The 23,044-nt window shown below is 45.4% G+C and overlaps 1 long non-coding RNA gene across 2 annotated transcripts in view; it reads right to left on the reverse strand.

Moving 5' to 3' along the window:
• Positions 1–447: 447 nt before the first annotated feature.
• The window catches only part of LOC134928966 (uncharacterized), an 81,472-nt gene continuing 58,875 nt past the window's right edge, over positions 448–23,044 (reverse strand). Inside the window, exons 1-5 of one of the 2 annotated variants that reach the window (XR_010178170.1) lie at positions 6,749–6,808; positions 5,084–5,152; positions 2,465–2,514; positions 1,075–1,115; positions 448–629 (exon numbers count right to left, since the gene is read on the reverse strand). This is a non-coding gene — a long non-coding RNA (uncharacterized LOC134928966). Of the gene's footprint in view, positions 630–1,074; positions 1,116–2,464; positions 2,515–5,083; positions 5,153–6,748; positions 6,809–23,044 lie in introns of those variants that run through there. The other variant, XR_010178169.1, reaches the window with a different exon arrangement.

Below are 23,044 nucleotides of genomic sequence, written 5' to 3' on the forward strand. Positions count from 1 at the left end.
CATGATGATTTGACTAAAATTTCTGACTGATGCTGCTGTCAGCCGTTGCAAAATACATTTCAACAAAAGACTTACAGTACTCATTAATTTAAAGAGCAGTTGTTTTTTTATTTTTTTTAATGCTCTGGGTTGGAAGGGGGGGGGGGGGGGGGTTAGGTAGTAAATCCCCCCCCATGGGTGTGACCTGTATGTGCTGGTGTGGGTAGAACTGCTTCCTTAGATGTTATTATCCATGCGAGTCAGTGGGGGGTATGTGGTGAATTTGGTGTCTGAGGTCCATGGTGAGGTCAGCTGTGATCACGCGGTAATCCTCTGTTGGGTTACTAGGAGATCGAATAAGTGGGGCAGACTGGAGGAAGTGTAGGTACTTACCCTGGGTGTAGCTGTGGGGAGTTACCTGTTTTTCTAGGTTGCTCCCCACAGCTACACCTAGGGTAAGTACCTACACTTCCTCCAGTCTGCCGGCCTCTCCTAGAGGATTACCGCGTGATCACAGCTGACCTCACCATGGACCTCAGTGTAACTGCAACCCCCCACTGACTTGGATTAGGCAGCATTTGATGTTGTCACCCACACCAGCGCGGTCACACCCACACTAATCTCCCTGGCGGTGGTGTTTCATCTTGTTCCTGTAAAGAGAAGAAAAACCTTGTAAGTGACAAAGGTACAGGGATTCATGTACACAACGCAAACAGTGTAGACAGCCATAGATATGAACATTATGAGGGAAAGAGAATGGGAAAACGCTGTGGTTACCATAGCTGAGAAAAGGCGGGAGGGAGTATGTATGAGGATGAGGTTGGAGATATAGGGAGCTGAGCAGTGCAGTTGGAGGGGGCCTTGTATGTGAGGGTGAGAGATGGAGGAGTATTCTGTAAGTGAAGGAGAGCCAGCGTTAGGCAGGGGAGGCAGATGTGGATCGGCGAGACAAGTCTTGCTGCAGCGTTAAGTATGGATTGAAGGGAAGCAAGATATGAGTGAGGGAGGCCTGTAAGGAGATGGTTGCAGTAGTTGAGATGGGAAAGGATGAGTGAGTGGACAATAGTTTTATTGGCAGCTTTGAAAGTCACTTACTTATTTGATTGTCTTTTCTGTTTTGGGGGGTTACGAGATCTCTGTGGTACAGGGAAGAAAATACAATACATTTTAGGAGGATTATAGAGAGTAATCACCAATACAAGCTAGTTACTACTACCCCTTTTCCATCTCTTAAGCACGGGTCGCAGCCGGGAGCCTGACACGGGTGCTACTCGGCTGCAACCCGTGCTCAGCCCCCTTTCCCACTGCGCTCACCAACCCGGCATATTGCCGGGTTGGTGCCGCTGCTGGCGACGTGGCAGGGTGCAGTGCTGGGAGATCACATGATCTCCCAGCGCTGCCCTTCCATAGACTATGAACGGGAGCCATGTCGCATCGACACGGATTCCGTTTACACTGCACAGCTTACCGAGTTGAACTCGTGTTCAACCCGTAAGCTACCCGGGTAGTATTCCCAGATTACTTGATCCGGGTTGACCCTTTTCCACTAGCACAAAACATGGGTAAATGCGCGCCCCCGTGCATTTACCTGTGTTTTTTGCGCTAGTGGAAAAGGGGTACAAATGTTACAGGTTTATTCAATATCGTTCAGAAGATAACAAGATGGCCATAAAGGTTGCAGATAGCCATAAGCAAACTAGGGTAAGCAGAGGTGGGGGTGTCAGTGGTGGCTGATGTAACGGGAATCCAAACACTATTGTCATTATATATATACACTAGTATATTAGACACAGGGGCCGCTAAAGATGGGTACACACCTACGCGACCCTTGGCTGATCGAGTAAAACGCTCCCAATCAGGCAAGCTCTGTGTGTACTCAGCTGTGACCCCTATGACCTCCTGTGAGGCGGCGGTTGGGGGGTAGTAGCTCCTCTTTGGGGTTTGGGAGGTCGCATGTGCAGCACATAAGATGTGACCTCCTGGTCCTAGCTGTTGCAGGAGCGCTATAAGCCATTTATTGTCTAACACTCCTACATCCATACAGAGTACACACCTATACAATCAACGGCTGTTCACCTGATATCAGGAGAACAGGGCGACGATTGTATAGGTGTGTACTCAGCTTTATTCCCAGCTGCAGATTACCTCGGCCCCACATAGAGAATTTTGATAGACAATTAGAACCACTTGGCCCATCTAGCCTGCCCTAAATACATGTATATGCACACACTAGGGTTAATATTGATGGGAGCCAATTTACCAGATTGTGGGAGGAAACGGGAGTACCCGGAGGAAACTCACACAAGCACGGGAAGAATATACAAACTCAGGGCCATGGTGGGTACTGACCCACGACTTCAGTGCTGTGAGGCAGTAATGCTAACCACAGCGCCATACGTACTGCCCAACTGCTGTATGCCAGAGCCATATGGCTCAGTCTCCCTCACATTCCCTAGACTGACATATAGATGTTTTATTCACTCACCCTTATTGTCTCTAACACATCCACAAAGGACAAGATATTTCTTTCAATGGCTGTAAAGAAAATGTAAAACAACAGTCAGTGTCTTGGATTCTGCAGCTGCTCATTGATGGGCAATGTGACTTGTACAATATTTCTAATAGCCGCTGAATTCAACTTAAAATGGGTGGGCACAATTTTTTTTGCTAACTAATTAGATGCGCACATTTACCCACGTTTACTCTTCATAGGATTTAAGGTGCCCTTCTCTTCATAGCCCCTGAGCAAGTTTGTAAAGTTTGGGAAATCCCTATTTTAAGATAAAAATATCAGGTCTTGGTTCAGGACCCCTGGGGCACTCCCAGTCATGAATGATTAGGCACTTAGAAGTTTTAATTAGCTTAATTTGGCCAATCATGTTGTCATTTTTGGGAAGATATTCTGCAAGAATAATGGGATAACCGATGCTGGACAGGTATATGGGTGTTGTATTGAAAGGACCAGTGTTTTTAGGCTAGCAGGTGGGAGTTACAGGGGTTTTCAACACATTTTAGAAATTGGCAAAAATGATACAAAAAATCTATGTACCATGGAATTATGAGTTAAGTGTGAGCTCCACAGACGAGCTAAGTGACATTTCCCTGCAATATGTGCATCAATTCATTGCGCGGTAAACAAAATATTACAGCCTGCTAATTGAATCTGCCCCTTAGTGGGAAACAGTGTTTAGCATATAACAGCTATGTGGAGTTCTCTGTAACTGTAATATAAGTGCTGGCATCAGTATAAGACCCACAATGCCTGAGCGCAAGTGCCTTATACAAGGCTATGACTGACCCATCTTCCAATGCAGATACTCTCCCACTGCTACACTGATCATGGCTGTACAACTTATGGCCGATCTCCCAATGCAGATACTCTCCCACCGCTACACTGATCATGGCTGTACAACTTATGGCCGATCTCCCAATGCAGATACTCTCCCACTGCTACACTGATCATGGCTGCACAACTTATGGCCGATCTCCCAATGCAGATACTCTCCCACTGCTACACTGATCATGGCTGCACAACTTATGGCCGATCTCCCAATGCAGATACTCTCTTACTGCTACACTGATCATGGCTGCACAACTTATGGCTGGTGTGGGGCTCCAGGGCTGTAACTGACCCATCTCCCAATGCAGATACTCTCCCACTGCTACACTGATCATGGCTGCACAACTTATGGCTGATCTCCCAATGCAGATACTCTCCCACTGCTACACTGATCATGGCTGCACAACTTATGGCCGGTGTGGGGCTCCATGGCTGTAACTGACCGATCTCCCAATGCAGATACTCTCCCACTGCTACACTGATCATGGCTGCACAACTTATGGCCAGTGTGGGGCTCCACGGCTGAACACATTACTTATTACTCCCAAGTGCATGATTAGGAATTGACATGACTATGTGAAGTGATTAGTGTTACATGTACCTGCAGCTGCCGGGTGCATACAAGCGTAGTTTAATACACATCAGCACCAAGACGGGGCATTTGATTAGGTGCAGAGCTTTTGGGAGCAACCACCATACACTATGAGACAGGGGCGTCACTAGATATGTGTAGGCCCCATAGCAACTGTTTATAAGATCTCTTATATACCACCAAATGATACATAATCTATACAGCACAGGAACTATAACAGGGAAGATAGGTCACCTCAGGTGTGAGCTGCACCCCCATAGCCTATGGTAGTTCTGCCCTTGTTGATAAACAGTAATGAGCGCTTAGTAAAGTTATGTGGCACCTGTAAAAAAGTTTTTTTATTAGCATATGTTTACAGCTCTTTTTAGGAGCTTTGTTGCGGTATGGCACAGTCCATGAGAGATCTAACTATCCCTACCTCACTCCCAGTCCACGGGATTCCTCAGCTTGATGGTAAAAGTCGCTGTCCGTGGCTTAGATGTTCTTCTCCTCCACCGCTGCGTCCAGCGGAGAGGCGGAGTGTGGCGGGGTTTAGCGGGTGACGTCACTCGGCGGCGTCCGATCTCTCCGGCGGCAGAATGTCCTTGTAATACCGCTATCCACCAACGCGTTTCGTGCTGTACCTAGCACTTCTTCAACCTTGAAGAAGTGCTAGGTACAGCACGAAACGCGTTGGTGGATAGCGGTATTACAAGGACATTCTGCCGCCGGAGAGATCGGACGCCGCCGAGTGACGTCACCCGCTAAACCCCGCCACACTCCGCCTCTCCGCTGGACGCAGCGGTGGAGGAGAAGAACATCTAAGCCACGGACAGCGACTTTTACCATCAGGCTGAGGAATCCCGTGGACTGGGAGTGAGGTAGGGATAGTTAGATCTCTCATGGACTGTGCCATACCGCAACAAAGCTCCTAAAAAGAGCTGTAAACATATGCTAATAAAAAAACTTTTTTACAGGTGCCACATAACTTTTCTAAGCGCTCATTACTGTTTATCAATTTCCATTATTTTATTTGAGCAGCTTTAGTAACACAAAGCGCATGAAACATTATATTTACAGTTCTGCCCTTGTATTCAGTATCCTGACTGCATAATTCCCCAAAGGTGTATTACTATTAATTGTAATCAACAAGAGAATTCACATCATTTCACAGCTTTATCTACTTTACTTACTGGTGAGTCCTTCATCCGCGCGCATCGCGCATCCTAAAACAAAATCGATGATCGATGACATTCTTAGAGCTGTTGAGTGCAAATATAAAAAAATGAGTAATCTGTATAATATATATACATACTAATAAATCTGATGGAGAAATGTAACACAGTAACAAGGACAGGCGATGTGCGATTATTATCTAGGTGGTAATTTGAGAACCTGTATGGAATTGTCTAATGTGCTTACTTTCTATTATGGGCCTGATTCTGAGGTGACAGACAAGCTAGGTACACACTATACAATTATTGGGCCGATTTACCAATAATCAGGTTCTCAGGCAAATATTTTTTATAGTGTGTATGAAAGAGCGTTTCAGCATTTTGCCGATAATTCTGGAAAACCTCTCCCACGTACACATGAGCGATCGATTTTGCAATCTGTTGCCCCAAACCAAAAATCTTGGCCACAATCTCCTGATATCGAGCAGTATGTGTGTAATCTCAATAATCTGCCCATATTTCCTATGTTTTCCTGTCACTATGTCATCCTCCTTGCGGGCAGACATATGCAAATGCGGTGTGATATGGTAACTTTAAAAAGAAATCTGTTAGTGTGTAGCTCAGATATTAGTGCCTACAATGTCCCCAAAAATTGGTCGATTGATGGCCAACATAAAAAAAATCTGTCAGTGAGTACCCAGCTTTAAGCAAAGATCCAGTAACTGCACGTGGACAGACTATGCTGCCATGTAAGTGGGCAAGTACACTAGATTTTTTTTTGCCTGCAGGATAAATACTGGCTGCTTTTGCATGTAGCCCACAAATGCTGGACAGCTTTATTACACTGTAATTTAGATTTGAGTTTGGACACGCCTCTCTCACATCTAACGCTTATTTTACTTCTCCCTTCCACCTGCAGTGCAGCATCGTATGTCAGCCTCAGGCCTGCTACAGTATTATTCTGATAATTATTATACTGTTATTCATTTCTGCATAGATGTACTATAAATATAAAGCCAAGGAAATGTCACTGACAAGATAGGTCAGAGATAGCTCAGAGAGGCAGCCCGAGAGCAGTTGTAAGCAGGATGAATTACGACATCACAGTGGTCAGGCCATGGCATGTAAAGGATGTAAATGTGTTTCTATGACATCGCTCTCTAATACTTTCTCCATGATTTGTGCGTTAAATGACACTGGTTCAAAAAATAAACTATAATACAAGGGTAAAGCCGCCTTAATAGTGACCAAAAGACCGCTGAAGAGCCGCTATTACACCCGCGTTACCGAAATGTTATACTTTGTGACAGTTTTTATTTTCATTTTAAAATTTATATAAAATATTATCTGCTAGCAAATGTGTGTTTTAACCCTGGAAGCCCAACATCGATTAAAATATATTTAACATCGATCTAAAATCGAACAAAACCAAACAAAATCGACTTTTATTAAATTTACTCCCTTGTGACATTTCTGTAGAACATCGTGGGACACTTAAGATTTGGGGTGATGTTTAATAAACTCTTATCTGACATCTGCCCCACCTGCAGTGCAGCATCACATGTCAGATACTTTGTTGATGCTATTTATTATTGAATACAGGTTTATTCTGATAATTATTATACTGCTATTAGTTTCTGCATAGTTGTACTATAAATCTAAAGCCAAGGAAATCTCACTTACCAAGTAAGATATTGTCGCTCGACAGATCAGGGAGGCAATGACCTGTTGTAGCATGGGAGCAGTAGTAAGTACTATATGATGTATTATGACATCACAATTCACTAGTCACAGTGGCCAAGCCATGGCATGTAAAGGGTGTAACTGTGCTTCCATCACATCGCTCTCTAATATGTTTCTCCATGATTTGTGCATTAAATGATATTGGTTCAAAAAATAAACTACAATACGAGGGTAACACCTCCCTAATAGTGACCAAGAGCCCGCCGAAGAGCCGCTAATACACTCGCGTTACCGAAATGTTATAATTTGTAACGTTTTATTTTATTTTACATATAAACCAAACCTCCTGACATTTCTATAGGACAACGGAGGACACTTAAGATTTGGGGGGATGTTTAATTGACATAATTATCTCATAAATGCTGGAAAATGTGGTATTTATATTTCCTAGAGATGGAGATAAGTTTGTTTAACACAAACAGATAAATATCTCTTCTCAATGTTGGCTGCAGCACAATCCAAAATTCACATAGGGGGGAAACACCAACTGCCAGTGAGCCCGGACAGCGATGTGTGGCAGCAGTTCAGGTGGCAGTTGGGGCGGATCTTCTATTTGAATTTTGGACGGTGCTGCAGCCGCCACTGAGAATAAATATTTGCACTCTGTTCAAGAAGTTTATTTTCATGATAAAAGTGCGGAAACGAGTGTTTGCTATGCAGCAAAAGGGTTAACAGAGAACATAATGCAATTATCTCATCCATTCATTCACATCTCGCTGAATATCGCACAGTAGGGGTCATTCTATTGATCTCTATTGTGGTTTAATGTTCTACGCTATTCAGCCCAAAATTTCATGTTATTTTATGTCATTTCAGAATGACGCTATGTAAAGAAACTCCATAAATCTGATCAAAAATGCAGGGACAGAGGGAATTTTTCCATCAGTCCCTGCAGCATCTTGTAAGACCAGCTCCAGCCTCCCAAAAGCTTCTTTTGATTAAAATGTGTATTTAGGCTTTATATTAGTCTGTATACATTTATATGTATGTGGTTTATATATAAAATGTAAAACTGAGCCTGCACAGAACAAAAAAGATAAGGTTTTCTTTTTAGATTTCCAAAAACAAAGCCTTTTAGAACTTTGCAGTAACAGCGTGTTGCGGCAACCACTGTTCCTTTGAAGTTTACGGCTGAATAGCTGTAAGAATTTTTTTTTTACTGTGTCGATAATATTATTATTATCCTTTTTTTATTTATATGGCGCCACAAGGGTTCTGCAGCATATTGCCTGATAATGATGGGACAATATTGAGATTTTTCCTGAATAGAGCCCTTATCTCTATTGTTTAAAACAAACTTATTCAATCCCCATTTTCCAGCTTTTATGAGATAATTATGTTTATAAAACATCCCCCTTAGAGAGAGATTTATCAAAGCCTGGAGAGAGATACATTGGAGAGAGATAAAGTACCAACCAACCAGCTCCCAACTGTCAGGTTACGGCCTGTGTTTGAATCAGGCCCTTTGTGCGTAAATTATCCCAGTTGAAAACGGCGTACATAATTCCTTGCCATTGGCAGTTGAATGGATGGCGATAAAGTGGAAAATTTATCAAAGCTTGGAGAGAGATAAATTACCAGCCAATCAGCCTCATGCTGTGTTTGAAAAATGATAGGAGCTGATTGGTTGATACATTATCTTTCTCCATTTTATATCTCTCCAAGCTTTGATAAATCTCCCCTATAGATTTACAAACATACTAACTCTCGATGTTGTTGTTTGTACAGGGTAGTGCAGACTGCAGCCTGAAAGGACTCACATCCCACATACAGTCCCTCCAAACCTCCAGCCCTGGACCTATCTGCTAATTCCGTCCAGGGGGTATATTTACTAAGGTCCCGATTTTGACCGAGATGCCGTTTATTCTTCAAAGTGTCATTTCGGTAATTTACTAAGCAAAAATCTCGGCAGTGATGAGGGCATTCGTAATATTTTGGAAGTCCTAGGAAAAAATCACGAATCAATACACCATCGGTCAAATACGCCTGCAATTTGGTAGAAATCGGTAATTTACTAAAAAGTGCAAATCACAAACACTGCCGACAATGGGGGTCATTCTGAGTTGTTCGCTCGCAAGCTGCTTTTAGCAGCTTTGCACACGCTAAGCCGCCGCCTACTGGGAGTGAATCTTAGCTTATCAAAATTGCGAACGAAAGATTTGCAATATTGCGAAAAGACTTCTCTGTGCAGTTTCTGAGTAGCTCGAGACTTACTCTGCCAGTGCGATCAGTTCAGTGTTTGTCGTTCCTGGTTTGACGTCACAAACACACCCAGCGTTCGCCCAGACACTCCTCCGTTTCTCCAGCCACTCCCGCGTTTTTCCCAGAAACGGTAGCGTTTTTTCACACACTCCCATAAAACGGCCAGTTTCCGCCCAGAAACACCCACTACCGCCCAGAAACACCCACGGCCACTTTCCGCCCAGAAACACACACTCCCATAAAACGGCCAGTTTCCGCCCAGAAACACCCACTTCATGAGATCCGTGCATGTTTATCAGTGGGAAGGGGATGGGAAAGTGTTTATTTTTTGAAAAAAAATTGCGTGGGGTCCCCCCTCCTAAGCAAAACCAGCCTCGGGCTCTTTGAGCCGGTCCTGGTTGCAAAAATATGGGGGGGGAAATGATAGAGGTTCCCCCATATTTAAACAACCAGCACAGGGCTCTGCCCCTGGTCCTGGTTCCAAAAATACGGGGGACAAAAAGCGTAGGGGTCCCCCGTATTTCTGAAACCAGCACCAGGCTCCACTAGCCAGATACATAATGCCACAGCCGGGGGACACTTTTATATAGCTCCCGGCGGCCCTGGCATTACATAACCAACTAGTCACCCCTGGCCGGGGTACCCTGGAGGAGTGGGGACCCCTTCAATCAAGGGGTCCCCCCCCTCCAGCCACCCAAGGACCAGGGGTGAAGCCCGAGGCTGTCCCCCCCATCCAAGGGCTGCGGATGGGAGGCTGATAGCCGTTGTGTAGAAAAATGAATATTGTTTTTAGTAGCAGTACTACAAGTCCCACCAAGCCTCCCCCGCAAGCTGGTACTTGGAGAACCACAAGTACCAGCATGCGGAGGAAAACCGGGCCCGCTGGTACCTGTAGTACTACTACTAAAAAAATACCCCAATAAAAACATAAGACACACACCTTGAAAGTATAACTTTAATGCATACATACACACCTCCATATACACATACTTACCTATGTTCACACGAGGGTCGGTCCTCTTCTCCATGTAGAATCCATGGTGTACCTGTGGAAAAAATTATACTCACAAAATCCAGTGTAGAAGGCTCTTCTTCTTGTAATCCATTTGTAATCCAGGTACTTGTCAAAATAAAAAAACGGATACCCGACCTCGCACTGAAAGGGGCCCCATGTTTTCACATGGGACCCCTTTCCCCGAATGCCAGGAACCCCCTCTGACTTAAGTCTAAGAGGGTTCCATCAGCCAATCAGGGAGCGCCACATTGTGGCACCCTCCTGATTGGCTGTGTGCTCCTGTACTGTATGACAGGTGGCACACGGCAGTGTTACAATGTAGCGACTATGCGCTCCATTGTAACCAATGGTGGGAACTTTGTGCTCAGCGGTGAGGTTACTTTCGGTCAACCGCTGACCACAAAGTTCCCACCATTGGTTACAATGGAGCGCATAGGTGCTACATTGTAACACTGCCATGTGCCGCCTGTCATACAGTACAGGAGCACACAGCCAATCAGGAGGGTGCCACAATGTGGCGCTCCCTGATTGGCTGATGGAACCCTCTTAGACTTAAGTTAGAGGGGGTTCCTGGCATTCGGGGAAAGGGGTCCCATGTGAAAACATGGGGCCCCTTTCAGTGCGAGGTCGGGTGTTCGTTTTTTTATTTTGACAAGTACCTGGATTACAAATGGATTACAAGAAGAGCCTTCTACACTGGATTTTGTGAGTATAATTTTTTCCACAGGTACACCATGGATTCTACATGGAGAAGAGGACCGACCCTCGTGTGAACAAAGGTAAGTATGTGTATATGGAGGTGTGTATGTATGCATTAAAGTTATACTTTCAAGGTGTGTGTCTTATGTTTTTATTGGGGTATTTTTTTAGTAGTAGTAATAAAGGTACCAGCGGGCCCGGTTTTCCTCCGCATGCTGGTACTTGTGGTTCTCCAAGTACCAGCTTGCGGGGGAGGCTTGGTGGGACTTGTAGTACTGCTACTAAAAACAATATTCATTTTTTTACACAACGGCTATCAGCCTCCCATCCGCAGCCCTTGGATAGGGGGGACAGCCTCGGGCTTCACCCCTGGTCCTTGGGTGGCTGGAGGGGGGGACCCCTTGATTGAAGGGGTCCCCACTCCTCCAGGGTACCCCGGCCAGGGGTGACTAGTTGGTTATGTAATGCCAGGGCCGCCGGGAGCTATATAAAAGTGTCCCCCGGCTGTGGCATTATGTATCTGGCTAGTGGAGCCCGGTGCTGGTTTCAGAAATACGGGGGACCCCTACGCTTTTTGTCCCCCGTATTTTTGGAACCAGGACCAGGCGCAGAGCCCGGTGCTGGTTATTTAAATATGGGGGAACATCTATCATTTTTCCCCCCATATTTTTGCAACCAGGATCGGCTCAAAGAGCCCGAGGCTGGTTTGGCTTAGGAGGGGGGACCCCACGCAATTTTTTTTTTAATTTTAACCATGTTTTTTTTTTTTTACAAGGTGCACAATGAAGCCCAGCACGGATCTCTCAGATCCGGCCGAGATTCATTGTATTAAAGTCGGCAGTTTTTTACAAGTCACTCACGTAAAACACTGCCTAAAAAAACGAATGACATCGACATCGGTAAAACCGAAAATGCAGAATACGGCAGCTTAGTAAATTAGTCGTACTAAATTCAAAAAGTTGCATATTTACACTTTCGATGTCATTCGTGATTGAACTTTGACCTCAAACGGGAAAATACGATTTTTAGTAAATATACCCCAAAGTCTTACAACCGCTCCCTGGGAGATTTTCAGGTTTACTCCACCTCAACCTATCAGGTAACCCCCTGCACCGCTGGGAGAGAAATAATGTATCAACCAATCAGCCAATCAGCTTCAGTCTTCTTTCTTCTTTTTGCTATAAGGCTTAGCTATAGGTCCAGAGGTAATAGAGTGTGAGATTGGCAAGGTGCCAACGCCAACCAGTTTTTGCATTGTAAAGAAAATGCAGATTTAAATCTTCTGCTAAATGGGTGAAATCTGGGCCCTTAGTCAGTCTCACACTCTGGTCCATATGGGCCGTAGTGTTTGTAAGGAAAGGGACTGCTATGAGGCAGAGACAAGATTAAGGGGGCACTATAATATGGTTCATCGCTCTGTGGCTGTGTCGGCCTGATTTGCCGACTGATCTATTGATTGGTAATGTGTATGCATATATGCTATGTTGGCCAGAAAACCAGTTTGAAAACATATGCCTACTTGTGATGTCATATTCAATGGCTGCTGCGGCTGACCTATCAAGCTGTAAGTGGGTCGGCCATATGCCGCATACACACGGTGCGATATGCCGCATACACACAGTGCCATATGCCGCATACACATGGTGCCATATGCCGCATACACACGATGCCATATGCCGCATACACATGGTGCGATTTAAACTACGGTAGTAATCATCTGTATAGAGCTTGTGATGCTGACGCGTGCTTCCTCGGAATCGACATCGCAAGTACAAATAGACTGTGCAGGCAGGTCAGTTTTGATTAAAAAGTGTACAATCTAGTGAACTGTATAGTGAAAATTGACCATAGCAAAAATTGCACAGAGCCAAAATCTCACCGTGCATATAGACAGTATTGGTGTATTTTGGATCTATGGTGATCAAGGAAAATCACATAGTGTGAATCTGCCACTAGAATGGGTATGCCCCTATACACACAGCCAGATGTACTGATATACCTACATGATATACTGGCATCAGCTGCGGTACAGGGCGGACCTGATATGTCTTAATTACGTCATTTATGATTTGGCCACGCAGTATATGCAGTAGGCAGCTGCATTTAACACTGGTTTGGTGTGATTCTAATAACATCCAGACCAAGCAACAGGGGGGACAAAGGGGACACCTGTACAGGGTCCCAAGGTTCAGGGGGGCCCCAGGAATAAGGGACACAAAAAATGGGGCCACAGAGCCAACTTGGCTGGTGTTTGAGCCTTAGTGACAAGCCAGGAGGACGTTTGTTTTCAACAGATTAGGCTGCATCTGGCCGTCCTCACGGCCCGTTTCGGATTTCTCCTTTGTCAAGGGTCAGCCACCAAGGGCAAGGTAAGGCATATAGGGACTGGGGAGACAGGGCTTAGGGACAGAGGTGAGTGGTAGGGGCAGATGAGGGGGATGGTAGGGACAGATAAAGACAGGGGTAGAGATACATATATTTTTACAGTGTACTATAGTATTACATATAATTAATACTCCTTACCCACTGATAATATTGGGAGGCCAGGGGTTATAACTAGGGATGGCCATCGACTATCGATGATTCATAATCATCGATGGTTTATGGCTGATGCTGAATACTTTTGCCATTAATGGGAGAGAGCCAGATAGTTTCCCCCATTGATGGATTAGCATAAACAAATGTTTCTTTTTTATTTTGCAAGGTGCCAAGACAAAAAGCATAGCTCCGCCCCATCTCCTGCAAAGCTCCACCCCCAGGCTGTGATTTTTCCGTGGGCCCATGACTGAAAGAACAGGGATGAGCATCAGTGGGTGAAACCATCAATTGTCTCCCATGGTATAGTTGGCTACCACCGATGGCAACTCGCAGTTTCTCCATTGATGGTGAGCGCACAGATGGCCATCCCTACAGCCTGCCCTCTGCTGCTGCTGCTTAGCCCTGCCTGTCACTGGGGGAAGTGTCACTGCAGCAACATTACATGCAGCCTCCTGACCTGCTGCTGCTGCTGGGCTGTAATCTTTCTCCCTCCCAGTCTCTGCCCGGTGACAGCTGCCACAGAGACATCCCCGGACGGGGGGACGCACAGCAGTGACATGCGGTGAGGTGAGGCAGAGCCTTTCCTGTCATACGTATAAGCCAGAGTTTTGAATATAGAAATTATAAACTGCTGTACCTGTGTATAATGCCCACATGTATATACTGCTGTACCTGTGTATAATGCCCACATGTATATACTGCTGCACCTGTGTTTAATGACCACATGTAATACTGCTGTACCTGTGTATAATGCCCACATGTATATACTGATGCACCTGTGTATAATGACCACTTGTATATACTGCTGCACCTGTGTATAATGCCCACATGTATATACTGCTGCACCTGTGTCTAATGCCCACATGTATACACTGCTGCACCCGTGTATAATGCCCACATGTATATACTGCTGCACCTGTATATAATGCCCACATATATATACTGCTGCACCTGTGTATAATGCCCACATGTATATACAGCTGCACCTGTGTATAATGCCCACATGTATATACTACTGCACCTGTGTATAATGCCCACATGTATATACTGCTATACCTGTGTATAATGCACACATGTATATACAGCTGCACCTGTGTATAACGCCCATATGTATATACTACTGCACCTGTGTCTAATGCCCACATGTATATACTGCTGCACCTGTGTATAATGCCAACATGTATATACTGCTGCACCCGTGTATAATGCCCACATGTATATACTGCTGCACCCGTGTATAATGCCCACATGTATATACTGCTGTACCCGTGTATAATGCCCACATGTATATACTGCCGCACCTGTGTATATTGACCACATGTATATACTGCTGCACCTGTGTATAATGCCCACATGTATATACTGCTGCACCTGTATCTAATGCCCACATGTATATACTGCTGCATCCGTGTATAATGTCGACATGTATATACTGCTGCACCTGTGTATAATGCCCACATGTATATACTGCTGCACCCGTGTATAATGCCCACATGTATATACTGCTGCACCTGTGTATAATGCCCACATGTATATACTGATGCACCTGTGTATAATGACCACTTGTATATACTGATGCACCTGTGTATAATGCCCACATGTATATACTGCTGCACCTGTGTCTAATGCCCACATGTATACACTGCTGCACCCGTGTATAATGCCCACATGTATATAAAGCTGCACCTGTATATAATGCCCACATATATATACTGCTGCACCTGTGTATAATGCCCGCATGTATATACAGCTGCACCTGTGTATAATGCCCACATGTATATACTACTGCACCTGTGTATAATGCCCACATATATATACTGCTATACCTGTGTATAATGCACACATGTATATACAGCTGCACCTGTGTATAACGCCCATATGTATATACTACTGCACCTGTGTCTAATGCCCACATGTATATACTGCTGCACCTGTGTATAATGCCAACATGTATATACTGCTGCACCCGTGTATAATGCCCACATGTATATACTGCTGCACCCGTGTATAATGCCCACATGTATATACTGCTGTACCCGTGTATAATGCCCACATGTATATACTGCCGCACCTGTGTATATTGACCACATGTATATACTGCTGCACCTGTGTATAATGCCCACATGTATATACTGCTGCACCTGTATCTAATGCCCACATGTATATACTGCTGCATCCGTGTATAATGTCGACATGTATATACTGCTGCACCTGTGTATAATGCCCACATGTATATACTGCTGCACCCGTGTATAATGCCCACATGTATATACTGCTGCACCTGTGTATAATGCCCACATGTATATACTGATGCACCTGTGTATAATGACCACTTGTATATACTGATGCACCTGTGTATAATGCCCACATGTATATACTGCTGCACCTGTGTCTAATGCCCACATGTATACACTGCTGCACCCGTGTATAATGCCCACATGTATATAAAGCTGCACCTGTATATAATGCCCACATATATATACTGCTGCACCTGTGTATAATGCCCGCATGTATATACAGCTGCACCTGTGTATAATGCCCACATGTATATACTACTGCACCTGTGTATAATGCCCACATATATATACTGCTATACCTGTGTATAATGCACACATGTATATACAGCTGCACCTGTGTATAACGCCCATATGTATATACTACTGCACCTGTGTCTAATGCCCACATGTATATACTGCTGCACCTGTGTATAATGCCAACATGTATATACTGCTGCACCCGTGTATAATGCCCACATGTATATACTACTGCACCCGTGTATAATGCCCACATGTATATACTGCCGCACCTGTGTATATTGACCACATGTATATACTGCTGCACCTGTGTATAATGCCCACATGTATATACTGCTGCACCTGTATCTAATGCCCACATGTATATACTGCTGCATCCGTGTATAATGTCGACATGTATATACTGCTGCACCCGTGTATAATGCCCACATGTATATACTGCTGCACCCGTGTATAATGCCCACATGTATATACTGCTGCACCCATGTATAATGCCCACATGTATATACTGCAGCACCTGTGTATAATAATAATAATAATTAATAATAATTTTATTTATATAGCGCTCTTTCTCCAATAGGGCTCAAGGCGCTTAACAGATACATAGCATAATATAGTACAGAAAATAATGAAGTACAGAACAGCTTTTCATAAAATACAGAAGCATGTAGATACTAAAGGGACATTATGGGAATGTTTGAATAAACAGGAAAGTCTTGAGTCTACTTTTGAAGGACTCTATAGTTGGGGCCTCTCGCACAGTGCGGGGAACAGAGGTGGAACTACCGGCAGGGCAAACAGTGCGTTGCACTGGGGCCCGCCTCTGTCCAGGGGCCCAAGCATGTAATGAGTCAGACTCATTACATGCCGCTGTGCGCTGCGGGCAACCGCTGCCCGCAGCGCACAGCCGCCCACAGAGGAGAAGAGCAGCGGCACGGACGGGGGAAGGAGGAGGACGGAGGTGAAGGAGGGAGCCGCAGCAGCGCTTTGTTACTGGTGGAGGCGCTGCTGCTGCTGCCCCTCTGATTCACTATAGGCTGTCTTCCGAGAACAGCCTATAGTGAAGCAGGGAGGCAGCAGCAGCAGCGCCTCCACCAATAACACAGCGCTGCTGCGGCTCCCTCCTCCACCTCGTCTACTGCCCGGGAATCGTCAAGTTGCACGAGGAGCCTGAGCCAGCGGAGAGGGTAAGTATTAGAGATGTGCACTTGAAATTTTTCGGGTTTTGTGTTTTGGTTTTGGGTTCGGTTCCGCGGCCGTGTTTTGGGTTCGACCGCGTTTTGGCAAAACCTCACCGAATTTTTTTTGTCGGATTCGGGTGTGTTTTGGATTCGGGTGTTTTTTTCAAAAAACACTAAAAAACAGCTTAAATCATAGAATTTGGGGGTCATTTTGATCCCAAAGTATTATTAACCTCAAAAACCATAATTTCCACTCACTTTCAGTCTATTCTGAATACCTCACACCTCACAATATTATTTTTAGTCCTAAAATTTGCACCGAGGTCGCTGGATGACTAAGCTAAGCGACCCTAGTGGCCGACACAAACACCTGGCCCATCTAGGAGTGGCACTGCAGTGTCACGCAGGATGGCCCTTCCAAAAAACCCTCCCCAAACAGCACATGACGCAAAGAAAAAAAGAGGCGCAATGAGGTAGCTGTGTGAGTAAGATAAGCGACCCTAGTGGCCGACACAAACACCTGGCCCATCTAGGAGTGGCACTGCAGTGTCACGCAGGATGGCCCTTCCAAAAAACCCTCCCCAAACAGCACATGACGCAAAGAAAAAAAGAGGCGCAATGAGGTAGCTGTGTGAGTAAGATAAGCGACCCTAGTGGCCGACACAAACACCGGGCCCATCTAGGAGTGGCACTGCAGTGTCACGCAGGCTGTCCCTTCCAAAAAACTCTCCCCAAACAGCACATGACGCAAAGAAAAAAAGAGGCGCAATGAGGTAGCTGTGTGAGTAAGATAAGCGACCCTAGTGGCCGACACAAACACCGGGCCCATCTAGGAGTGGCACTGCAGTGTCACGCAGGATGTCCCTTCCAAAAAACCCTCCCCAAACAGCACATGACGCAAAGAAAAAAAGAGGCGCAATGAGGTAGCTGTGTGAGTAAGATAAGCGACCCTAGTGGCCGACACAAACACCGGGCCCATCTAGGAGTGGCACTGCAGTGTCACGCAGGATGTCCCTTCCAAAAAACCCTCCCCAAACAGCACATGACGCAAAGAAAAAAAGAGGCGCAATGAGGTAGCTGTGTGAGTAAGATAAGCGACCCTAGTGGCCGACACAAACACCGGGCCCATCTAGGAGTGGCACTGCAGTGTCACGCAGGATGGCCCTTCCAAAAAATACTTCCCAAACAGCACATGACGCAAAGAAAAATTAAAGAAAAAAGAGGTGCAAGATGGAATTGTCCTTGGGCCCTCCCACCCACCCTTATGTTGTATAAACAGGACATGCACACTTTAACCAACCCATCATTTCAGGGTCTGCCACACGACTGTGACTGAAATGACGGGTTGGTTTGGACCCCCACCAAAAAAGAAGCAATTAATCTCTCCTTGCACAAACTGGCTCTACAGAGGCAAGATGTCCACCTCATCATCATCCTCCGATATATCACCGTGTACATCCCCCTCCTCACAGATTATCAATTCGTCCCCACTGGAATCCACCATCTCAGCTCCCTGTGTACTTTGTGGAGGCAATTGCTGCTGGTCAATGTCTCCACGGAGGAATTGATTATAATTCATTTTAATGAACATCATCTTCTCCACATTTTCTGGATGTAACCTCGTACGCCGATTGCTGACAAGGTGAGCGGCGGCACTAAACACTCTTTCGGAGTACACACTTGTGGGAGGGCAACTTAGGTAGAATAAAGCCAGTTTGTGCAAGGGCCTCCAAATTGCCTCTTTTTCCTGCCAGTATAAGTACGGACTGTGTGACGTGCCTACTTGGATGCGGTCACTCATATAATCCTCCACCATTCTTTCAATGGTGAGAGAATCATATGCAGTGACAGTAGACGACATGTCCGTAATCGTTGTCAGGTCCTTCAGTCCGGACCAGATGTCAGCATCAGCAGTCGCTCCAGACTGCCCTGCATCACCGCCAGCGGGTGGGCTCGGAATTCTGAGCCTTTTCCTCGCACCCCCAGTTGCGGGAGAATGTGAAGGAGGAGATGTTGACAGGTCGCGTTCCGCTTGACTTGACAATTTTCTCACCAGCAGGTCTTTGAACCCCAGCAGACTTGTGTCTGCCGGAAAGAGAGATCCAAGGTAGGCTTTAAATCTAGGATCGAGCATGGTGGCCAAAATGTAGTGCTCTGATTTCAACAGATTGACCACCCGTGAATCCTTGTTAAGCGAATTAAGGGCTCCATCCACAAGTCCCACATGCCTAGCGGAATCGCTCTGTGTTAGCTCCTCCTTCAATGTCTCCAGCTTCTTCTGCAAAAGCCTGATGAGGGGAATGACCTGACTCAGGCTGGCAGTGTCTGAACTGACTTCACGTGTGGCAAGTTCAAAGGGCATCAGAACCTTGCACAATGTTGAAATCATTCTCCACTGCGCTTGAGACAGGTGCATTCCACCTCCTATATCGTGCTGAATTGTATAGGCTTGAATGGCCTTTTGCTGCTCCTCCAACCTCTGAAGCATATAGAGGGTTGAATTCCACCTCGTTACCACTTCTTGCTTCAGATGATGGCAGGGCAGGTTCAGTTGTTTTTGGTGGTGCTCCAGTCTTCTGTACGTGGTGCCTGTACGCCGAAAGTGTCCCGCAATTCTTCTGGCCACCGACAGCATCTCTTGCACACCCCTGTCGTTTTTTTAAAAATTCTGCACCACCAAATTCAAGGTATGTGCAAAACATGGGACGTGCTGGAATTTGCCCATATTTAATGCACACACAATATTGCTGGCGTTGTCCGATGCCACAAATCCACAGGAGAGTCCAATTGGGGTAAGCCATTCCGCGATGATCTTCCTCAGTTGCCGTAAGAGGTTTTCAGCTGTGTGCGTATTCTGGAAAGCGGTGATACAAAGCGTAGCCTGCCTAGGAAAGAGTTGGCGTTTGCGAGATGCTGCTACTGGTGCCGCCGCTGCTGTTCTTGCGGCGGGAGTCCATACATCTACCCAGTGGGCTGTCACAGTCATATAGTCCTGACCCTGCCCTGCTCCACTTGTCCACATGTCCGTGGTTAAGTGGACATTGGGTACAACTGCATTTTTTAGGACACTGGTGAGTCTTTTTCTGACGTCCGTGTACATTCTCGGTATCGCCTGCCTAGAGAAGTGGAACCTAGATGGTATTTGGTAACGGGGGCACACTACCTCAAGAAATTGTTTAGTTCCCTGTGAACTAACGGCGGATACCGGACGCACGTCTAACACCAACATAGTTGTCAAGGCCTCAGTTATCCGCTTTGCAGCAGGATGACTGCTGTGATATTTCATCTTCCTCGCAAAGGACTGTTGGACAGTCAATTGCTTACTGGAAGTAGTACAAGTGGGCTTACGACTTCCCCTCTGGGATGACGATCGACTCCCAGCAGCAACAACAGCAGCGCCAGCAGCAGTAGGCATTACACTCAAGGATGCATCGGAGGAATCCCAGGCAGGAGAGGACTCGTCAGAATTGCCAGTGACATGGCCTGCAGGACTATTGGCATTCCTGGGTAAGGAGGAAATTGACACTGAGGGAGTTGGTGGGGTGGTTTGCGTGAGCTTGGTTACAAGAGGAAGGGATTTACTGGTCAGTGGACTGCTTCCGCTGTCACCCAAAGTTTTTGAACTTGTCACTGACTTATTATGAATGCGCTGCAGGTGACGTATAAGGGAGGATGTTCTGAGGTGGTTAACGTCCTTACCCCTACTTATTACAGCTTGACAAAGGCAACACACGGCTTGACACCTGTTGTCCGCATTTCTGTTGAAATACTTCCACACCGAAGAGCTGATTTTTTTGGTATTTTCACCAGGCATGTCAATGGCCATATTCCTCCCACGGACAACAGGTGTCTCCCCGGGTGCCTGACTTAAACAAACCACCTCACCATCAGAATCCTCCTGGTCAATTTCCTCCCCAGCGCCAGCAACACCCATATCCTCCTCATCCTGGTGTACTTCAACACTGACATCTTCAATCTGACTATCAGGAACTGGACTGCGGGTGCTCCTTCCAGCACTTGCAGGGGGCGTGCAAATGGTGGAAGGCGCATGCTCTTCACGTCCAGTGTTGGGAAGGTCAGGCATCGCAACCGACACAATTGGACTCTCCTTGTGGATTTGGGATTTCGAAGAACGCACAGTTCTTTGCGGTGCTTTTGCCAGCTTGAGTCTTTTCATTTTTCTAGCGAGAGGCTGAGTGCTTCCATCCTCATGTGAAGCTGAACCACTAGCCATGAACATAGGCCAGGGCCTCAGCCGTTCCTTGCCACTCCGTGTGGTAAATGGCATATTGGCAAGTTTACGCTTCTCCTCCGACAATTTTATTTTAGGTTTTGGAGTCCTTTTTTTACTGATATTTGGTGTTTTGGATTTTACATGCTCTGTACTATGACATTGGGCATCGGCCTTGGCAGACGACGTTGCTGGCATTTCATCGTCTCGGCCATGACTAGTGGCAGCAGCTTCAGCACGAGGTGGAAGTGGATCTTGATCTTTCCCTAATTTTGGAACCTCAACATTTTTGTTCTCCATATTTTAATAGGCACAACTAAAAGGCACCTCAGGTAAACAATGGAGATGGATGGATACTAGTATAATTATGGATGGACTGCCGAGTGCCGACACAGAGGTAGCTACAGCCGTGGACTACCGTACTGTGTCTGCTGCTAATATAGACTGGATGATAATGAGATGAAATCAATATATATGTATATATAATATCACTAGTACTGCAGCCGGACAGGTATATATATTTATTATGTAATGACTGATGACGGACCTGCTGGACACTGTCAGCTCAGCAGCACCGCAGACTGCTACAGTAAGCTACTATAGTAGTATGTATAAAGAAGAAAAAAAAAAAAAAAACCACGGGTAGGTGGTATACAATTATGGATGGACTGCCGAGTGCCGACACAGAGGTAGCTACAGCCGTGGACTACCGTACTGTGTCTGCTGATAATATAGACTGGATGATAATGAGATGAAATCAATATATATGTATATATAATATCACTAGTACTGCAGCCGGACAGGTATATATTATATATTTATTATGTAATGACTGATGACGGACCTGCTGAACACTGTCAGCTCAGCAGCACCGCAGACTGCTACAGTAAGCTACTATAGTAGTATGTATAAAGAAGAAAGAAAAAAAAAAACCACGGGTAGGTGGTATACAATTATGGATGGACTGCCGAGTGCCGACACAGAGGTAGCTACAGCCGTGGACTACCGTACTGTGTCTGCTGATAATATAGACTGGATGATAATGAGATGAAATCAATATATATGTATATATAATATCACTAGTACTGCAGCCGGACAGGTATATATTATATATTTATTATGTAATGACTGATGACGGACCTGCTGGACACTGTCAGCTCAGCAGCACCGCAGACTGCTACAGTAAGCTACTATAGTAGTATGTATAAAGAAGAAAGAAAAAAAAAACAACCACGGGTAGGTGGTATACAATTATGGATGGACTGCCGAGTGCCGACACAGAGGTAGCTACAGCCGTGGACTAACGTACTGTGTCTGCTGATAATATAGACTGGATGATTGATAATGAGATGAAATCAATATATATATGTATGTATATATAATATCACTAGTACTGCAGCCGGACAGGTAGATAATATATTTATTAGGTAATGATGACTGATGACGGACCTGCTGGACACTGTCAGCTCAGCAGCACCGCAGACTGCTACAGTAAGCTACTATAGTAGTATGTATAAAGAAGAAAGAAAAAAACAACAACCACGGGTAGGTGGTATACAATTATGGATGGACTGCCGAGTGCCGACACAGAGGTAGCTACAGCCGTGGACTAACGTACTGTGTCTGCTGATAATATAGACTGGATGATAATGAGATGAAATCAATATATATGTATATATAATATCACTAGTACTGCAGCCGGACAGGTATATATTATATATTTATTATGTAATGACTGATGACGGACCTGCTGGACACTGTCAGCTCAGCAGCACCGCAGACTGCTACAGTAAGCTACTATAGTAGTATGTATAAAGAAGAAAGAAAAAAAACAAC

The sequence above is a fragment of the Pseudophryne corroboree genome, chromosome 5, assembly GCF_028390025.1.
Source record: "Pseudophryne corroboree isolate aPseCor3 chromosome 5, aPseCor3.hap2, whole genome shotgun sequence".
Taxonomy (NCBI): domain Eukaryota; kingdom Metazoa; phylum Chordata; class Amphibia; order Anura; family Myobatrachidae; genus Pseudophryne; species Pseudophryne corroboree.